This window comes from Camelus ferus, chromosome 12 (genome assembly GCF_009834535.1).
Source record: "Camelus ferus isolate YT-003-E chromosome 12, BCGSAC_Cfer_1.0, whole genome shotgun sequence".
NCBI lineage: Eukaryota > Metazoa > Chordata > Mammalia > Artiodactyla > Camelidae > Camelus > Camelus ferus.
The window spans coordinates 50239449-50262008 of NC_045707.1; the positions used below are offsets into that span (position 1 = coordinate 50239449).

General features: G+C 38.2%; 1 long non-coding RNA gene across 1 annotated transcript in view; it reads right to left on the reverse strand.

Annotated features, from left to right (window-relative positions):
- The window catches only part of LOC116667738, a 158297-nt gene that overhangs the window by 24214 nt on the left and 111523 nt on the right, over positions 1 to 22560 (reverse strand). Inside the window, exon 4 of the long non-coding RNA XR_004324761.1 lies at positions 5477 to 5574. This is a non-coding gene — a long non-coding RNA (uncharacterized LOC116667738). The remainder of the gene's footprint in view (positions 1 to 5476; positions 5575 to 22560) is intronic.

A 22560-nucleotide genomic window follows, 5' to 3' on the forward strand; every position in this document is an offset into this window, starting at 1 on the left:
AAAACCCTAGCTACTTAAAGTGAACAGAGTGATGGGGGTTTGTTGTAAAAATGGACTGGACATGTTCACTCATACCAAAACACAGCTGGAAAAAGTTGTAAGACCAGTGTTGAAAATAAGCTGTTAAAAAGAAAAGCATCCTGTCAAATTAGACTTTCCTGTATCACAAAAATATTTTATTCCTTTTCATTACAAAATACTGTTTACCAACATAGGTGTACTGATGTTGGCTTTTCTGCTTAGAAAAAGAAGACTGTAATATCATATTTGTATTCCTTAGCAACTCTAAAATAACACATCATAGCATATTAATAGAAGAAAAATAGCAAATTGATCAAGGGACAAGTTTGAGCTTCACATTTCCTTTGGATTTTTAAAAATAACAGCCAGTGGAGAAAAAAATATAACATTTTTTGGGAAGTTCCCTTTTAAGGTTTTTATCAGAAATAACTATGGACAGGATTTATGCCAAACAGAAAGGTATCCTGTTAACTCTGAGAGACACAGTAAAAACAAAAATAAATACTAAATGGTGAAAATAATTGTTTCCCTAGGACTAATAATATATTTTCGTTTCCAGTTATAAACAATGGATATAGATGAGGCTCTATCAAATCCAGAGTGATTTTTTTTCTAAACAATGCAATTCAAATCAGTCCTACAATGGACACCAATTGCACCTAGAAGCAGAAACTCAGTCATCATATGACTTACAAGAAACTACCTAACCTCCATGCTTTGACTCACCCTCTCCCTTCCTTCATTGGGTTCCATCACCGCCCGGCTTTCTTTGTATTCCTTGAACACACCAAGATTTATTCTACCATAAAATTTTGCACTTGTTGGTGTTTCTACCCAGAAGCTCTTGTCTTCAGCTTTTCTGTTGGCTGGCCTCATTTTTGTTGTTCAGGTTACAACTTCAATTCCTCAATTAGAACTTTTCTCACAAACAGTCTAAATTAACCTCCTCTTATCTTCGCTGCCCCTAGCTCAATCCATTCTAACAGCTTGTTCCATTTGCTTCATAGCAGGAGCAAAATAAATCCTGGTACTAAGACTGTAACGAAGTTTCCAGTTACCATGACTACCTTTAATCAACGTCTATATGTCTATATCCTGAATCTGGCTAAAAATGTGGACTGCTGTTATCTGGCATAGATTTTGGACTAATAATTAAATCCAGTTATATGAAAAGTCTACCACTCTCTACCAAGGGAAGTTTCAGTTTTCACCTGTGGTAGGTAGAATTCTAAAATGGCCTCCAAGATTCCCACCCCTTGGAGTACGTACACTGTACATACCCAGCTTATGCCTATGAATATAAGGGGCTTCACTCCTGTGATTTAGGTTATATTATGTAGCAAAGGGGAAGGGATTTGGCAAATGGAATGAAGGTTCCACTTGAACTGACTTTGAGTTATTCAGTAAGGAGATAATCCTGAGTGAGTCTGACCTAATCGGATGGGCAGCTGCAAATTCGGAGCCTAAAACATGAACACGACCTACTTCTGTACCAAACACCTCAGGAATGTGAGTAAGTGCAAATAATTTAACCATGTTAATTTCATGGCATTAGTGCAATCAGTCCTTCCAGAAAAATGAAGAACTCTTTATAATTTAATAAGCCCTTCCTAGTTTCCCTCTTTAAAGCTTATTTTTTAAGTTTACCATGATCTCAAAACAGAGGTCCCTCAGGTTCTTTATATCAATTGCAGTCTGCCAGTGTCTGTCACACGTGGTAAGGCCCCTTTAAACCTTATGTGATAAGAACAATGTGACATAGCTCCACAGACCTGGAGCCTACAAAATAGTAGGCTAGGCCAAAAATCAATGAGGCTGAAGGTAATTGTGAATTTTTTTTTTTTTTTTGAATGGTAAATGTTTTGATGGCAAGACTCTTGAAACTGTTCTGCTGATACAGTCACATATTTGTGTAAGAGACAGCAGGAGGCGGATATAGTGCTAGCCATTAGGTTGTGTTATGTTTAAAAGGAACATTAATTCTATTGTTTCTGGTTTAAAAGTAAACTGTATCCACAATGCCTGCCGAGACTCCATCCGATGTTCCGCAATACCCACATTCATTAAGCACTTTATTGCCATCTATTCATTTCATCCCTTTGTCAAGCCCAGGCTCATTCCACAGCCACCCACCCACCCCGCCCCCGCCCTGTTCACCTTGAAGAAGGGGCGCGTTTCCCTTCCTTCTATGTGGCTTTTTTTTTGGAGGGGGGGGCCGATTCCTAATTATTTTCCTGCATTAGTTGAAGCTGCTAGCAAAGTAGCTCCAAGAACAGACTTAAGAGTGACAGATTTTGACTTTCATGTAAAATTATAAACGCGTGTCCATGGAAACAGAAAGGAAAGCAAAACCTGAGATTCCCTTCCTTTTTGTCTTGCCGTGTGGCACCATGAAAAATAACCAGTGGAAACAGTTGAGAACAATTACATGTTGCAGCAAATCCAATATCCCAGGTGTCAGGAAGGCACCGTTTCACAACCTGTGGATTTTTGTCTACTGCTGAGGAGATGCGCTTAAACACCGTGCAGCCGCTATAAATCTCAATGTGCGATTCTAACCTATCATAACCTGAAAGCATCCGAATGTTAGGTTTTAAGAAATATTTGTTTGGCTAGAATGAATGTGACAGTTTTGAAATGACAAAGATGCATTTATCTGTGGAATACTTTATTTATTTATTGGTGTACTGCTGTGATGGCTGTGGAAATTTGCCATTGACATTTCCTTCAAGAGAAGCTGCTGGCGAAACATAGTTGATGGAGACCTTCGACTGCCCTCCCTTAGACTCCATCCTAGTGGCCACTTTTTCGATGGCTGTCCCCAACCAATGACCAGATGGCAGGAAGATCTGGGACCTTTTTCAACAACCAATTTTGGCTCAGCAACTCCCCATTCATCTGGTGGAAACTTATGCAGAATTGCCCTGAAGGCTGACACTCCTCTACCCCATCCCCCTTCCTTCTCTCTTTGCATCTGGCAGTGGGAGCCTCTCCCTGGCTACGCCTGCTCCCTCCTCTTTATCCTTCACTGGTATTCCCCCAACAAATCTTTTGCATGTCTCATCACACTGTGGTGTCTGCTTTTCAGTGGACCCCAGCTGGCACAATGGCCTTTTTCCAGAAAAGAATGTAAAATGGTTTATGTAGGGACCAGTAATACAATAAGAGATTTAAAATAGGCATGGAAAATTAGGAAATGGGAAAATAAAGTTAAGAAAGCTGAATGGAGCCCAAAGGGGGTTATTTACAGAATGAATATTATATATGGGTCACAGATTTGGCTCCAGGAGTGAAGTGTATCTGCCAACAGAAATTGGAAACATGTGAATAATATAATTCCTATTTTACAATTTAGAATAATAACTAATAACCTATAGAAGATGTTGGGAAAATAAAAATTTCTTACTGTCAAAGCAATTTTGACCATGTCTTGATTATCTGTGTTAGGGACTTATAGGAGGGGTATAGATATAGCCAGTTCATGGAAATTTTAAGAAATCAGTTCCATCCGGTATTGGATACACAAGCATATATTGTGCAAATATATAATGTATTTATAGTAGATTTTCTTTTTCTAATATTTTTCTTAGATTCATATTAACATTAGTTGGCATATATCCTAAATTTTACGATGTGTGACAGTAGTGGGAAGAAATGAAAATATCTTGTGGATCTTTCACAGTGGGAGCCTCATGACAGCTATTCTTTGAGAATATGTTGGTACCAGCAGGCCCATCATGTCCTCACGGTTCTTCATATAAGTCAAAGTGACCAATGTCATCTCAAGCCAATCTCGGCCTGAAATCCATGTCTGAACAAGTGTACTGTACATTCAGCGGTCATAAAAATAAACTACTAATTAACTTTACTTATGCACAATATTGTATTCTCCTCTGATGACTAACCTTTTACATTATTTGTTGTGGAAAAGTAACTTCTTGTCAGCGAAGGCTCTAGGGTTAGAGTAGACACTAAGTTGAGCGTAAGTCAGCACTGCAGTTTTGTTGAAAAAGGTCAAACACAACACTAGAATATATAAATATAAATGTGGAACCCTGCATGGACAGAATAACACTAAAATGCTCTCTAATAGGGAAGCAGAATAATAGTGCTTAAACACCACGAGCTGGAGTTGATGAAAGTTAGCCATCATTGTCATATTACCGTCTTCATTTCTGTCTATCAACTCTTACTCTTTCAACCCTTTTTTAGGGGAACATAATTCAGAAAGTTTTAGCCAATTACTTTGAGCCAGAAGACAGGCAGACTCAATCTACAGTTATTACTGTTGTCCCTCTAATACTTGTAAAATACAGTATAGCTATGATGATTGCTTGCTTCATTTTATCTCCATTTAAAAATTATTAGCTCATTACCATATATAATCTTTGCTTTTTACCACCAAACACCATTCCAAGCTTGACTTGGGAGGTCTACTGATATCACATAATGATGTATATTAACTAGAGTCAGTGTTAGAGCATTCAGATGATAGGTCATATGCTAAGCAGTACAATTTAGGGAGAATTCAGGAGTTACTCAGGAAAGAAACAGAGCTTGTTAAAGCGCCAGAAGATCTGTAAGAAATGGAGATACAGAGCATTTTCCTGCTGGAGAAACCAGAATTCTAGCTAATACGGCTTTGAAAAAAATCAAGGTATCATTTACATACAGTCATATGCACCGATCTTAAAAGTTTCATGAATTTTTAAAGAGTGAACGCACTCAGATAAACAGAATCCAGTTTAAGATAATACTGCAGTCCCAATAACCTAGAAACTTCAATCATGCCCTGTGAATAAGTCATTAAGGTAGCCCTCAAAATAACCATTACTCTGATTTCTGGTCATTGTAGACCATTTTTGCCAGTTTTTGAAACTTCCCTCTGTATAGTACTCACTTTTCTTTCTTTCTTTTGTCCTGATTGCTTTAGTTCAACATTATAGTTTTAAGTTTCATCCATGTTATGTGTAGCAGAAATTAATTTTAATATTTATACAGAATTGCACTGCATGACTTACCCATTCCATTGATGAGGGACACCTGAGCTATTGCCAGGTTTTGGCAGTTATGAACAATGCTGCTCTGAACATTCTTTTATATGTCTTTTGGTGCACATAGATACACTTTCCTATTGTGTTTATCTGTCCTAGATTATGTTCAGCTTTAATAGATACAGCTAGATAGCTTTTCAAAGGAGATGTATCAACTTGCACGATAACCAGAAGTGTATGGCATTTTGTTTGTTCCATATGCTTATAGACGAGGGATATTGTCACTTTGCCATCTTTAGCTCAGATCTAATACATTCCTTGTTAATCAGCTGCCATATTCATGAGATAGTGTTCTGAGATCAAGAAGATTTTGGAGATAGAAAAGATGGAGAAGAAATATTTAAAACGTTATGAAGGGACGAGGACAAGCAACGAAACAAAGGAGAGAAGGGAAGGATTACCTGAGTGAGCTGCAGAAAGACTCCTTGTGCATTTTCGGCACCTTCGGAAGAAAACTTCTTCCACCTGATTTGAAGCTCTGATTCCTTGGGTTACAAACCTATGATGATGGGGGAAAGGTAAGTAAATAAAAATAGTAAGCAAATGTAGAATAAAAATTAATAGACCTTCTCTAAGTAAGACCTAAATGTCACTGGAAAGGTCTAGAAGGGAAGTAGTAAGTATTAAATATTTTGTAGTCTTATATATTTTCCCTGTCCGCTGCTTCCATCTAATGCATTTACCCAATATCTTTATGAAGTATTTTTGATATCAAAAAAATTGGAGATGGAAAAGAGAAAAAGGTGATGTCTGATTCCTTCCTTTTCTTTCCTTTGCTCTTTCCCTTCAGACTTTCTTCAGGCTCACCTAACACATCTTTTCTCTGGGGCGTGAAGTGAGGGTGTCAGAAGTGGTTCACCACCCTGTGAAATCTCAAAGGTCCAAGCTAAGCCATCCTCAAGAAGCTAAAGTACTGTTGGCTTATAATGGAGGTGACATGACACTGGATATCTTCTGGGCAAATGACTTTTTATTGATTCTGTTCACCTAATCTTCTAGCTTTGAAGAAAAAAAACTTCTAGTTTAATGGCTTTTTGAAGGGAAGTTCCTAAAGGGTTAAAACCTTCCACATACTTAAAATTTATTGTTCACCTGAGTAATTTTCTGTTTAGTAATGCTAGCTTCAATTAAAAACTGGTAGGGGGAGAGAGACACCATTGAACATAGAGAAACCGTGTCTCTTTGGGTTGGCTTGCTAATTCTGTGCATCCCTCCCTCGCCCCCCGCCCCCTCTGCTAGCCATCTGGAAGAAGGGAACAGGCTTCAAGTTAAATTTGGCGATTTATGAGGCATAGGATACAGAGTTGCTCTGTTCATTTGAATTGAAAATTGGATCCAATTCTGGAGACTTCACGGTAAGCATCAACCTTCTGGATTGAGCTATAAATCTGGAAATGACTCTGTAACATTATTTGCTTTGATTTAATGGGGCAAAACGCTGTCTCACACCTAGCAAAAAAGCAATGGAGCAATAACACTTGAACTGCTGTACTTGTCATCTTTTCTTTTGGCTAAGAATGCTGAATAACTTTAAAAGATTTTTTGCCCAAATTAGCATTAAGTTGAACTGGTCTGATAACCTGGAATCTTTTCCAGGAAACTTCATTGGTGCTGTTCTCTTTATGTTAGCAAGACACTGTCTCTGTTACTATCCTAAATTAGCTGACGGCATGATTTGTGGACTGAAAGTAAGGGGAAAGAGAGGCATACTGCTGCAAAACAATTAATACAACATTGCACAGAATGCCAAAACACACACCTTCTGCTATTACTATGACTTACTTAATCTCCTGTTAATATGTATTCTTATACTACTTGGTACTGAAGGCTTGAGAATATTAATAATAATGTTGGTGAGAGCTGGATTTTCACCAAGAGCATTTTTTACTTTGCAAAAGCAATAATGTTAGAAGCTAAGTGGGTGTCTGTACTTCTTTTTGGCTCTCACAGAGAATTTTTCTGGGGCTACAGGAATATTGGATACTTATTTCCCAGGTAGAACATATCCAAGTAATTAAGAAAATGGACCTAATCTATGAAAAATAGATCCACAGGCCAGCAAGGGTTTAAATATTGGCTGGCTGAGTAATCTCTCTTCATTTTCCTCTTTCTGTTTTTTAAGACAATGTAGACAACATGGAATAGATAATGAACCCACTCTCTGCACGATGTTAACTTCTGCACCACCCAGAGTCCAAAGGCTAAAGGGGCAGTAGAGATTGTCTAGTTTAATCTTTCCTTTGTACGGACGAGATAATATGTGGTTCAAGAAATTAACTGGGGTTGAACCACACCACCTCTCTGCTATCTTTCAATCATCAGATTCTGTATATAAGTCTATAAAATGAGTTGAACTAGAGATGAACAACCATTGACTGTCACTAGGTACATGTTGTAAGAGCCTATGGTTAGAGGAGTGGTTGCAGGAAATCCTTTTATTTCATATTTCATATCTTTTACTCTAAATGAGTTAAAGTCACTTTTCTGAGTGCAAAAAAAATGAATGTGTGAATGAGAATTGGACCTTCTCACATAACATGTTATTTAACAATGAAATATCTTCCTAGCCATCTGGCCATCCACTAACTTACTTATTCAATAATCATGTACCATGTGCTTGACAAGGTGCTGGTTGCCAAGGCTGCAGGGTAAACAATACAGATTCGGTCCTTGCCTTCGAGTGTGACACTTTGACCAGTGGGGACACAGATCTATACAGACACGTATAAAATGTCCCGTCAGTCCTAAGGTACACATTCCACTGCTGCCCCCCCCCCCCCATATTTTAATGTATTTGACCTCAGGACACATCCTAAAATTGAAAGAGTGTCATAGCTTAATTAATATCCTTTCTGTTCTCTTCATGATATGTAATATAGTGGCGTGTCTAATAACTGCTGGCATTCTAAATTCGATGCGATATTGAATATATACATATGGCAAGAGCTCCGAAGAAAAAGTGTTATAAGGGAGACTAGCTGGGAGACGATTTTGGATTGGTTGGTGTGGGAAGATGTCCGGGCAAGGTGATGATTAAGCTTGAGGGAGGAGGAGGACCCGGCTGGGTGAGCAGAGGAGACAGGAGGATCTGAGGAAGAGAGAATAGACTTTGTGAATCCCAGGGTGGGAGAGAGCCGGGCCTATCTGGGGAACAGATGGAAGGCCAATGCTGCTGGACCATGCAAGCAGTAGGGTCTTTCAAAAAGCCTGATTCTTTTAGCTCCTTGCAAATGTTTATTCTGGAAAGACCTCTTTCAGATCAGCTGTATTGAAGGCCTTTCCTTTGTGTTTCAGTCATTGTATGGTGCAGCAAAGGCTTGCATAAGCTCTGCCACTGCTTGGGAAAGTCAGTCCAAATTTAACCTTTTTGTTTGAATGGTTTTTTACCTAAGTGTCAGGAGCACATACAATTGTAATTGCGCTGAGTAATTTGGCTTTTTTAAAAAGACTGATGTTACAAGGTGATGTTTCTCCTATTTTGGCTTTATTTTTCTTTGATGACTTGCCATTTTAAAGCAGATACAATATACCTTTTTAAACTGAAACTCTTTAGGGAGAGGATTATTGAAATTATGTGATTTTAACAGGAAAATAATTTTGCTTGCAATTGTACCCATATAAGATAGTGTTAATAAAATGTGGTGGTTGTGTTAATGCAGATGTAATTCACAGAGGCTCAACTGTGAAGAGCAAATAGTTTTCTGCATAAAAACAAAAGTAAAAAGCAACAAATAAAATTAAATGTAAGTAAATATAAATGTAAAAAATACCCTAAAGTCTAAAACAAAGTTTGCTCTTTTAAATAGGGAAACTGAAACCTGATTTATAAGTAAGTTTGTTAGCAATCGTTAACTGCTACTATCTCCAGGATGAATGGCTGCATATAGTCAAAGAGGCTAATCCACGTTAATGTAGTTTTATTGAAAAACATTTTTGAATCCTCTCCAGGATGAATTATATACCTCCTTCCTCTGTGTGTGATTGAACAATGATTGGTTTATCTCAGGCACATTTATACAGTTGTCTAAAACTGAAAGAAGGGGATGGGGGTATAGCTCAGTTGGTGGAGTGCGTGCTGAGTATGCACGAGGTACTTGGATCAATCCCCAGTACCTCCATTAAAAAAACAAAAAAACGAAAATGAGTAAAATCGAGAAACACTTTTTTCAATGATCAGGTTTACGGAATACATTCCCAAAAGAGCCACAAAGTATTGCATTACTTTATCATATTTTAAAAATTGATTTTGAGTTTTTTTACACCACCACTAACAACCCCCCCCCCCCCACTTCCAACCCCAACCAAAACCTCTACGTAAATAAGTGCTAAATATCTTCACCACTTGACTCTCATCATTTTTTCCATGATTGTCTTCCAGGCATCTGTTTTGTGTTCCAAATTTGTTTTGCTAGAGGTAATTTTATATAGGCTTTTCTGAATGGTGCATCCACTTTAAAATCCAGGTGCATATTTGCATGAAAGCATTTACAGAAAATAAAGACGATCCTATGAAGAGGAGGAATGACTGAGATCTTTAATGAAAACAGTGCGGTTTCTTAAAAGAGTGGTTCGCTGCCAAATTAGATGTAGGTGGGGTCAGGTCTACCTCCATGTGTGCTGTGCTGAGGCTATTGAGAAGAAATTGTCTCCATGAAGATCCTACAATATTTAGAAACTAGCCGTAAACCCTGCTGTTTCCCAGGAAGTGCAGTAGTTTAACTGAAAACTCCTCCATTCTGCTGGGATTTAATTGACCACACATGGTGGAGAATGAGAGGGAAACTCAGTGGAATACATTCAGTTCCTCTGAGTAAAAAGTCATCCAACCTAAACAGGAAGGAGCAAAATGTGAACGCTAGAGGATGGAACAAAATTGCTCTAATTTCCAAGGTGGAAAGACTCAGATGGCTTTGTATTTTCTTTAAGTTTTTCACATAGAAATGGAAAAAGCAGCAAAGCCCAGCTGAAAAGACTACATTTAAAATAAAATATGGAAAACTTTAAAAACAGAGCTCTGACAGTGAAAAGGGGGAAAATAACTCTTGAAATTTTACACTTAATAATTCATGATTAATTCAAATAGAGATGATCAATGTGTTAAATGTGTAGTAACCGGCTAAAATCCTCATGTGACATCACATACATCAATTGTGACTGTGCACTTAGATTTAGAATCAAATTGTTTGATTATTTAACTAATATGAATGCTTTTCACTGGGGGCTACTAGCATTGCAAAATGGTGTTAATAGACCTGGTGAAACAAAGAAATTTAAAAAAGCTCCTAATGAGAATAGCAAAAGCAAGGCAGTAAGTTCACAAGAGAACTAGCCACAAGTAAGCTGCTACTATAATGGGGTTTTTATAGATTAAAGACACATTTCCATACATGTATGAACCACTTTTCCTGTTGGTAGGTAGAGGATGAAGTAGAATACCAACACAGGAGTAATATCATTGGTTTTTAGTCTTGTATCTGCCTAGCTTGTGACCTTGGGCACACCACCATAACTTTCTGAACCATTGGTTTTTTATTTAAAAGAATGGAGAAGGATCAAAACATTTCCTGTGACACTTCCTATGAGATTCAGGTAAGAGAATGCATATCAGCACGTGGTAAATGTATCATTAAAGCATCAATATCAATAAAGAGGTATGTTATCACTATTATTATTGTTGTGCTAAAAATTTATGATAGGCAGAAAAGTGTTGACCTACAGTGCTGGCTTCTACTGCTAAAACAAGTCCATGTTTCTTTCCAGGCCTCCAAGAACTGCCAAAATTCTATCGTTCTCATTGGTCTTTCCAAAAGGTGATGACGAAATCATTTAAGTTAGACAGCCAAGAGTTAGCTCTGAGAATTAATTTTGGCTAATTGTACTCAAGATATTTAAGTTTGTCAACAGTTTTTGTTCTCCCAAATGTTTCATAAGGTTAGGAATTTAAAAAGAGAGAGGTCTTCTTGATACAGTCTTTCCTTCTTTTCCCTTTGGGAAACATCACTTTGCTTCACCTTCCTTCATGCCGAAGTTGGCCAGGCTTGCAGTTTGGGAACAAACACAGAAAAGTCCCTCCCTGACTGTAAGGAATGAACACCCCAGGGAACTGACCCCTCCCACCCTAGTCTCAAAGGCCAGATGGGCTCTAGACAAATCCTGAGGGTGCAGGCAGTCTGGGGTAGTGAGGGTCAGCTGTGGTGCTGGAAAGTCCCTCTCTGAAAGACACGTGGGGTATCTAGAGTCTGGGGGCTGAAGAGGGCAGAAATGGGACTAACTTGGTGGATTTTGGCTTGTGTCCCTACAGACAGAAGTGTACTGCTTCTTAAGGAGCCAAACCCCAAGGGTCACTGATTAGTGGGCTGCATGGTACAGGTAAGGTTACTAAGTTGCATTGGTTCCCATAACTTTTGTTGCACACCTTATGTTTACAAAAAAGCTCTTTTCCAACAAGTTCATTTCATTGGGGGATTATTGTCAATTAACTGAGCATGACAGGGAATGAAAAAGATTTTTTGTTTACTCTAAGGCCAAAGATGCAGACTCAGGAGGATGTGGTGAAAGATTCTACTTCCTGTCTATTCAAAGAGTGTGAATAGACAGTTTACATAATAGAAAATCCGGTAGGCTCACATGTGGCAAATCATATACAGCCTTGTTTGCAAATAACAAAATGCAAAATGAAAGAAGTTACGGCGTATTTGAAAGTAGATTAAACTCACCAAAGTAAACAATAAGAAAACTCTAAAATTGAATTCTTTCTGGTGATCAGTGTGTCTAGGCTATGTGCTGTGGTGGAAAAAAGCTATTACATTTGGAATGTGAAGTCTTAAATTTGACCTAAACCATAGACAAGTTATTTACCCCTTTGAAGCTCCATTTTTTTTCTCATCTTTAGAAGTGTGAATAATAGTATCTATCAACCTTATTATAAGGTTTATAACAGATTCAAATAAGTGAATGGAAGAAATTTTCAAATGGTAAATCTAGTGTATAAATATGTTTTTCTTTCTGTATTTATTAACAGATTAATAAGACAGGTGACAGATTCCAGTTACTTTGTATCCTTTTCAGAAGCAAGTGGGATACAATTTATGCTAAACATATTTAGCAATTTCACTTTTGGACAATGTCAATGAACTGGCTAAATAAACTGTCTCAAAATAACATGAGAGCATTAATTACTAATAAAAATTATAATTTTGTGGACACTATACATTCACAATAAATTCAGATTTAACCATGTTCCTCTCATTTTGCTGGGTGATTTTGTAATGTTAGCATAATTTAATCCACAAAACAATCTTGAGAGGTAGACATTATTTTTCCTGTTTTAACATATGGGGAACTGAAGTGTGTCTGAGTTCATTTAGTAGGGTGATATTTACAAAAAAATATAGTTAATTGAAAAAAGCTGAAAAAAAGGGCAGTGTACGTGCGTTTTACTTAACATTATATGTGAATATCTATGAGGACCTTAATAAAGAATAGAAGACAGTTTGAAGAAACAGAAATGGTTTGGAATAGAATGAATATCTAAACATTTTAAAACCACAATGCCTTTTATAAATTCTAAGATAAAATGATACCCTCAAGGAAAATTTTGTTGGTATGATTAAAAAAAAACCCCACCAAAATAAGACACTATTACCCCAAGGGAAAATTAGTTTAAAAATCATTTAAACTCTAAAAGATATTAGTGTAATTTAATAGTAAAACTAATCTTGCCACAAAACCAGAGACACTGTGACTTAACCTGACACCTAGGGGACAAGGGGAGTTCAGATGATAATCCTCCCTGAAAACTAGAAAGAAAAATGGCAGGGGTAAATCATGTCACTTATCATCCCCTAACAAAGGCAGGAACACAATCCTGGAGCATTCCGTGTGTCAGTTAACAGTTAATATGTTATCTGCTCAGTGACATTAAGATGTGGTTCCTAAAGCCCTTTACAAAGACGTTGGCTCTGATGAGTGACAGACAACAAGCCGGGGCAGGCTGGTGAAAGGAAATTCAATTATATTGCTTCTAAACTGTGCATCCTTTGGGTTGAACTCAGATTCAAATACCAAAGAGTAACACTCGACCCTGGATCTCGTTTAGGCAATGCTGAGAGATTTCAGGATTTTGTCTGTGCTGGAGAGGTACACACTTCAGGGCAATCAGGTGGCAGGACCCACAGAAGAATGAATGCCCTTGAATGAGGAGGATGATGGCTGGCGTTTGTGGTCTAAGAGGCATTTCAGAAGCAGGCAGGTCACTCTGGGCCTCAATAGATAATTCTATGCATAATAGAACCAGAGCAGGGATGGCTTTTGTCTAAAGAGTAATTCGAAAAACAGCTGTTCTCTTTGTTTACTCAAGTAGACTGGTCTCCAAGGGGTGGGGGCAGGGGGATGTTCATGCATCTCAGAGGTTGGCTAAAGGCAGTAACAGGGTCTGGAAAGAAAATCCTAGAACTGTTATTTATTTCTGTCTAAAAATGTCAGAAAGAGATTCAGCTTACTAGCACGTGTAGAAAGGTTGGTGCCAGTACTCCCCAGCAGCCTTCCTGGTTGGGATGTTGGGTAGGCTTGTACTTCGAACAGTGTAGAGGGTTTCCTGAGTGGGGACTGCAGGTCCATATAAGGTGGAGATGCAGAGGAGGCCATTATTCTCACTCTTTTGTTTGCTTTTAGAATATTTCAGAGCAGGATTTAATAAGTGGCTTTTCAGATTGCATTAATCCTGTTTTCACTGAATGAATGCTCACCAAATAGACACGTAGCCTGAAAATGCCCCTTGCAAAGAAATTGCAGATTAAAAAATACTAATCTTGTAAGCACAAGTGAGCAATGGTAACATTAGAGAGGTGGCTTGCTGCTTACTCCTCGTATGAGACATACGACAACGGGAAAGCAATGATCAAAACTGATCTATCAAGAATGAAGGTACGTTTTTTCATTTATCAATAAATGATTTAATATTTAAAATATGGATCCACATCCACTATTTTTTCAGCTTTGTCAAGGTACAGCTGACAAATAAAATTGTAAGATATTTAAAACAGACAACATGAAAGTTTGATAATGTATACATTGTAAAAGGGTTCCCCACATCGAGTTAACTAACTCATCCATTGCCTCACATATTTACCCTTTTTTTCTTTTTTGGTGAGAACATTTAAGTTCTACTTTCTTAGCAAATTTGAATTATACAATACAGTATTATCAACTTCAGTCATCATGTGATGCATTGGTTCCTCAGACCTTATTCATCTTGTAACTGAAAGTTTGTACATTTTACCAACCTCTCCCCATTTCCCCTACCCCCAAGCACCTGGCAACCACTTTTCTACTCTCTGTGTCTATGAGTTCAACTTTTTTTTCTTTCCTTTTTTTCGATTCCACATAAAAGTGATTCTCTTTGGCTTATTTCGTTTAGGTTCATCTGTGTTGTCACAAATGACAGGATTTCAGGTTCATCTGTGTTGTCACAAATGACAGGATTTCCTTCTTTTTTATGGCTGAATAGTATTCCATCAAGGTGTTTATCAGGTTGGTTTCTTTTGAGGTCTCTTCCTTTGCCTTGTAGATGGTTGTTTTCTTCCTCTTTGTTCATGTGATCTTTCCCTGTGGGCATATATGTCTTTATCTAAATTTCCTCTTCTTACAGGGACAACAGTCATATAAGATTAGGGTCCAACCTAATGACCTCACTTTAACTTAATCACCCATTTAAAGACCTTATTTCCAAATATGATTACATTATGAATTATGAGGGTTAGTACTTTAACACATGAATTTTTTGAGGACACAATTCAGCCCATAATAATAGCCATTAAAATCAAGTACTAAACTGAACGTATAAACAGGCTTTCAAGCCACGGATCATGGTTTTAAACCAATATTTTAGAATGAAGTATCTTTTTCAAAGTTATATACCAATAATAAATACAAATTATTTAAAAATATTCTATATTCCAACTTGACCTCATCCTTTAGAAACTTTTGGGTTAGGTTTATGTTCTATGATATAGTAGTTTTCTACCACTAATTCAATAATTAAACAAAGGCTGTGAAGTACCTGTCATATGTAGGTCCTCTGTTCGAGGCACTTGAGACATATCAGAGAGAAAACCAGACCCTTGGCTTTGTGGAGCTTACGCTCTAGTGGGCAAGAGACGACATTAAGTCAAGAGCATCATCATTAAGACTGAGGGACATATCTCCAGCTACTGGGAGTGTTGCCAGCTGTCAGCCGTCTTTGGGAATTGCCCCTGGCTGAAGAAAGCTGTCTCACCCAAAGTCATGGACTTTTCCCAATGCAGCCTGCATTTACAGAGGTAAAAATGCCCAGACAGCTAGACCAAAGGTCATTCCAGCTCGAGGGCTCCCTGCGGGGTTGGCTGAGGACTTTGTTCAGACTGAATCACAGCCCAACCTCTCCCTCTGCCCAGACTTGCTGCTTTCACTTCCCCCACGGTCTAGAGTCTAGTTTCCTGAGGAATCCAACATGAAACAAATATGATGTTATATATATTCTACTCTACATAACATTATAATAGAATATACTTGTAATATTCTAGTATAGTGTTATACTGTCTTACTGTTAGTCTTCCTCATTAGAATGCAACTCATAAGAGGAAGTAATTTGTCTCTTTTGTTCACTGCTCTATCCACAGCTCCCAAAACAGTGCCTTGAAAGTATTTGTCCCCCAATAAATACTTGTTAAATCACTGAGTAAGTTTGCAAAGTCAGAATAAAAACAGTACTGAATTCACAAGTTAAAATTGTAACAATCTATGAGCAGTCTTTCTACAGTGCTGGGCATATAATATGCACTTAACAAAAGTTGGTAATTATTATGTTATTATGGTATTATGTTCATTTCAAAGATAATTTTTCACACTCATTTTTTTTTAAAGCCAGTAATTCAACTCTATTTGTTTATGTGTCACTTAATCAAAAATTTATTGCCAAGAACTGCATTAGGAACTGGGGCTACTAAGAGGGTAGGAAACCCTCCCTGCCCTTAAAGAGAATTCAGTTCACCGGCATGATCACAGGTCACATTTCATTAGTTATTCCATATTTACCCACTTGTAAACTAGCTTCTTTTGTATATTCTTTCCTTTGTCAAGTGGTCTAACATGTGAGCTTCAGTACTTGTTTTCCAAGTGACTTTTCTCTTTTTCAAGTATTTGGGCAGTACTTCTCAATTGAATTCGTTTACACACAAATCATTGGGCAACAGCTAGTTGGAAATGAGACAAAAAGATTGTCATATTTCAACCGACATGGTCAAGTTTTCTTAATCTGCTGGCTGTTTATTATTATTATTTTCAATCAGGACATTTGGAAAGGGTTTCATTTGCTAACATTTTCAGTGAAAAATCTCTTTGGCTAAATGCTTCCAAGGATTCCATCAGAAATTTGCCATCTACTTATCCTTGAAGAATTAGCTTAGGTAGTCCATCCTCCAGGAAGTCTTCCCAGGTTAAATTAGCTACCTCTCCTCTCTGCCTCTATTATACCCAGTGGTAGCTTAAGCCATTATTGCACTGGGCACATTTTCGTGGAATTCTGCTTTTGAGTCTGTCTTCTTCACTGGCGGAGAAAGTCCTCTAGAATTGGAAACCTTGTCTTATATATCATTGTGTCTCTCATGCCCATCGCAATGCCTGGCAAGTAACAAGTACTGTAATAATAGGTAACGTTTGCTATGTAGGCAGGCAGTGTCATAACTGCTTTACAAATCCTTATAATGATCCTCTCAAGTAGGTAGCTATGATTAGCTCCATCTGACAAATGAGGAAACTGAGGCCCAGATAACCTGTCAAGATTACCTGGCTAGTAGTGATCCAGACAGAACTTGAACACAGACAATGTGGTCGTGGAGCCTGCAAGCTCAACCACTGCGCCCCACTGGTAAATGCATTTTGAATTGAACTGTGCATATAAACTATTCGACACAAGGGAAGAACCACGGCAATTTAACCACAATTTAAGCTTAATGCTTTCTTAAGTTCAGACACTTTCATAAGTAGGTATCAGTTCTCAGAAGTAAAGCTTTTTCATATTTTCTAGTTTAAAAGTAGAAGAGTCCATGGCTTACTGAAGTCCTTAGGTCTGTATCCCTACAGTCTTCTGAGAAGCGGTACAATCAGCTTTGGCTCTACCCCATATCCTGGGACAAAATCTATACTCAGGAATAATAATAGTGTAAACCAACATTTAGTGAGCATTCATGGTGTAACTTGGCCAGAGACACACAGCTTGTCAGTGGTGAGTCAGGAGTGTGAATCCACACTGATCACTACTCTGAGCCACTTTCAACAGGACCTTGCTTTGTTTCCTTTATCCACGATTTGGAGCTCAGTAGTCAGCATAATGGACCACGTCCTTTCGTGTGGTGGCTGTCCTTCTTCCTCTGCCTGGTACTCCAATTCTTCTGGGACTGGGATCATGCCTCTTAGCCCCTGTGGTTGAGTATCTAGTACTGTATTCTAGGACTCTGAGTAATTGCAAGTTGTCAGATCTCCTTCTCTCTCAGTATTCTTGTGACCTATGTATCCCTGATGCTTGGATATAAATGAGTAGATTGTTTTAGGTCTGGGAGGGACCCCAAAAGTCACCAATTACAACTACTTGGCTGGTACTTGAAAAAGACACTTGCATCATTCCTGCCAAATGGTTATGTGAATGTTCTTGAAGATCTATTCCATCTTTTGATTATTCTACTAAAAAATTCTATGCTGACATGTAGTCTTGCCCCCATAACTTCCACTACTAGTTTTGGTTCTACTGATCATACAAAACCTAATCTATCTTTTTAGTAACAGACTTTACAATATTTAAACACAATGCTATGTTCTCATGAGTGTTCTTAATATCCATCCCCAAGTCATTTTTCTTATTAGATATTGTTTTGAGTTCCCTTGCTCTGACCATACAGGAAGGGGAAGAGAAAATCGTTTGGAGTCAGACACACCCAGCTTTGAGTCCTGCCTCCGCCACTTAACTGGCTTTGTACATTTCAGTTTCGGTTTCCTCATTTGTAAAATGTTAATAATGACACATAGTTTAAAGAGGAATTGCGAAATTAAAAAGGTGAAATACAACACTTGACACAGAGCAGACACTCGAATAAATGTAAGTGCTGTTGTTTTTATCACCATGTTTTTGTAAGTGGGGATTGAAGAGCCAAAACTGATGCTCAGATGTGATCTGATCATCAGCAAGCAGACTAGACTGTCATCCTTAGACCGTGATGCTAAGGATTATACTAAGACAAAAAACAGTGGTCTTCACTTAATGTTTTCTGTTGATATTTATTATCTCTTGAGGTCTTCTCAACTATCCTGCCAGGGAGAGATTATGCCCATCTTACAGACGAAGGCAGAAGTGCAGAGAGAGGACCTGCACAAGGTCACACAACTAAGAAATGACAGGGTTGAAGCAGCCCGTTTGTCTGACACCAAGACCTCGCTGCCTCCAACATTAGACCTTCACTAATTTATTCTGTGCTGGCAGTCAATACATGGTGGACTCACATCACACTTACTACTAATGGAGGCCCCTCTCCTGTCACTGCACATTCTTAAGCAAGATATTGTCCACTTTATATTCAATAGGTTTATTTGTTTGTTGCCCAAATGCAGGTATATTAATTTGCAATGGCTAATATAACAAAATACTACAGACTGGGTGGGTGAGACCATAAAAATTTATTTTCTTACAGTTCTGGAGGCTGGAAATCCAAGATCTACGTGTCTGCAGGTTTGTTTTCTTCTGTGGACTCTCTCCTTGGCTTGCAGATGGCCTGGCCACCTTCTTGCTGTGTCCTCACACGGTCACTCCTCAGCCTGTGGATTGTCAGTGTCCTAATCTCCTCTTCTTATAGAGACACCAGTCAGGTTGGATTACGGCTCACCTTAATGGTCTCATTTTAATCACTCCTTTAAGGGCTTTAACTCCAAGTAAAGTCATTCTGAGGTGCTGGGGTGAGGGCTTCAATATATGAATTTGGTGGGGATGCAATTCAGCTCATAACAGCAGGGTCTCACACTTATCTCACCAAAAGCCTCCATTTGTTAGACTTGGCTTATTGTTCATTGAAAACTTTTTGAACACCAGTTTTGTTCACCAGCATTCATACCACTTCTAAACTTGCACCATCTGTAAACTCAGTGTGTGTTCTGCCTGTGTATCTTCCCATTAATTAACAAAAAACTGAAGACAACAGAAGTCATTACAGAAATGGAGGGATGGAGCTCGATGATGCCATCCAACTTGCCACCCTCCTGCTGCCTGTTCCACCCTGTAGGTTGCTTGGTCTTCATTTGCTGCTGTCAATGGTTTGGTTATCTGATCATTCTCTACACACTGGTTTTAATTTAACACATGAAGTACAGGTACTGTGTTCAGGCCTATTCTAATAAGAGCATCACTTAATTCAGTCGTTTCCATAACAGAAAACACATCAGACAAGGAGTCAAATGGCCTGAGTTCTAGTCCTGGTTTTATAATGATCTGTGTCACATCAGTATACTATCTGGATTCTCAAGTTTCTCACCTGGAAAAATGGGATAATGCTTGCCCTCCTTCAGGCTTTACAGAATTGGTATCTGATTCCTGTAAACACCTACGTGGAGCCTCTATAAAGGCAAAATGTTAGCCATCCATGGCAGACTGTCAGCAGGCATTTTAAGGTTCACATCTGTCAGCTTATTCTCAGGCCAAGTGGTCCCAGCCCCAGCCAGAAGATGTTTAAATCATCCATCTCCTTGAGGCTGACCACTCTTTCATCTTTTCTTTGTTTCAGGACTCTTTGGAGGAGCATACAGTACAATATTTTTGAAAAATTAAAATGAAATCAAAGAGTTGCTTAAAAAACTCAGAGCTAACCTAGAATTACATATCATTGACCTAGGAAATGTGGGTTAACTTTAAAATCTTGAACCCAATGGAACTAGGAAGGTAAGTCCATTTTAGGGTCATCCTGTGATGCTTTTCTAAGTCAAATAGGAGAAACATTTTAGAATATACCTCTCTATTAATGGATAATCAATATACAGAATAGATGCATCCTTAAAGCTTCCTGAAAAACACATTTCTGTATATTTAATCATATTTTACTATTTATTTCTAATATAATATAAGATGTGATATATATTCTTGTGGAAACTATACATTACACTATCAGATTGAAAAAAAGCTGCCTGGGTCATTTATCCATTCAGGGCAGGATCTAGGCTTCTAAATTGTGTGACAGGGGGACACCAAGAAGCCTTAAAGGAGGTTAAGGTAGAGGAAGGAGGTGAAGAGAGGACTTGCATTCACTGAACATGTACATGTCAGATTTATGTGCTATTTAAACTCTCATTTAATCCTGACAACAATTCTGAGGTAACATAAATATAGCAGCTGGGAGGAGAATATATATAACAGTTGGAAATGTCAGCGTACTCCAAATCGGCTTCTTAAATTGTGAACCACTTCTGTTGATCCTATTTGTGGAATATAACATTGAAAAAATTTTAAATTAAGATTAAAAAGTAAAAAGAAAAATCCTGCTTGCAAGAGGAGGACCAATGTCACACTGGGTAACATAGCAGGTTAACCATCTGGTAACTGGTGCTGCTTTCCATAAGGTTGTCAGTGTCATCCCAGTTTTTCAGATAAGGAAATTGAAGTCCAGAAAATTCAATACTTGTTCCATGTCACACGACTGGCATGTACTGGAGTGAGGATCCAAAGCCACATTTGCCTTCTGAGTGTCTGCTTTTGCACTATGCCCTGAACGCACTGGACTAGCAGGCTGAGATCTCCCCTTGGCTCTTGAGTCCTAACGTATGACCTTGTCGGTCAATTAGCCTCCCCAGATACCAAGTTCCTTCACCCCGGTTGGGGGTAACCTCAGCGTGGATCAGGTAAGTAATCTTTTCCAGTCTTTGAAAAATTATGAAGTGCTATACCAACCCAAAATAGTATTTTTCAAAAGACTCTGAAACCAGATTATATATCAAATTCCTTTCCTGATGTAGCACATTTAGAATCCAACAGAGCTGTCCAATGGAACATTTTGCGACTATGGTGTTCCATATCTGTGCTGTCCAGTGCAGTAGCCCCTTGTCACATGTGGCCATCAAGCAGTTGATATGTAGCTACTGTGACTAAAAAACTGAAGTTTAAGTTTTATTGACTTTTAACTAATGTAAGTTTACACTAAATTGCTACACATTGCTGGGGGTTGTTCTAAAGCATCGTGCATAATGTTGGGTGATTTCACATACACGTATGGATTCTGAATGACTAGTTCATTTTTATATATTCCAGGCATGATCACTAGTCCTTGATGATGGAGCTGGTAAACTGAAATGGGTGTTTACACGTCCCTTAGTTCTCGTATCTCTGAGTCAAGTGTATTAGGTCTCTTATTTTAGGTTTACGAAAACTCAGGGTATTTTAAATTCTCCGGACTCCAGGTGGACGTAATCAATCAATGAATATTTGTTAAAAGAATATACATGATGTAATGAGTATATCTCAGTTCCCCTTTCCCTGACTGGGCCTTTCTTATCTGTCTACAGTGGAGGGAATCATACACCACAGGCTTAGACTGAGGTTCAAAGGCATCTAGTGTGTGAATGCCTCTGGCACAGCACACAGTAAGACCTAAATAAATGCCAGGCTCTCTTCCCTCACCCTTGGGATAAAGTGCTGCTTGTAAAGGGAGGAGCACAGTATCCATGTAAGTGGCCTGTGTGGCTACATGTTCATATACAGCTGGGTTTCTTCACTAGTGCCATTCAGTTCTTTGGTTCACAGTTTGTAAGTTTAGCTCACTCATTGGGATAATCTTTGTCCAATTCAGTTTGCATTTGTTTTTGTGATTTTTAAAAATATAAAACCATATATCCAGAGAAAACTCTAATTTGAAAAGATACATGCATCCCAATGTTCATAGCAGTACTTTTTGCAATAGCCAAGACATATAAGCAACCTACATGTCCGTCAACAGATGACTGGAAAAAGAAGACATGGCATGTGTGTGTGTATATATATATATGATGGAATGTTACTCAGCCATAAAAAAGCATGAAACATTGCCATTTGCAGCAACATGGATGGACCTAAAGGTTATTACATTAAGTAAGCCAGGCAGAGAAAGACAAGTATTATGTATCACTTATACGTAGACACTTAAAAAATGAGACAAATGAACTTTTTTACAAAACAGAAATAGTCTCACAGACATAGAAAACAAATTTATGGTTGCCAGTGGGGAAAGGGCGGTGGGGGGAATAAACTAGGAGTATGGGATTAACAGATACAAACTACCATATATAAAATAAACAACCAGGACATACTGGAGAACACAGGGAACTCTATTCAATATCTTGCAGTAACCTATAATGGAAAAAAATCTGAAAAAGAATATACATATGTAAAACTAAATCACTTTGCTGTACACCCGAAACTAATACAACACTGTAAATGAACCAC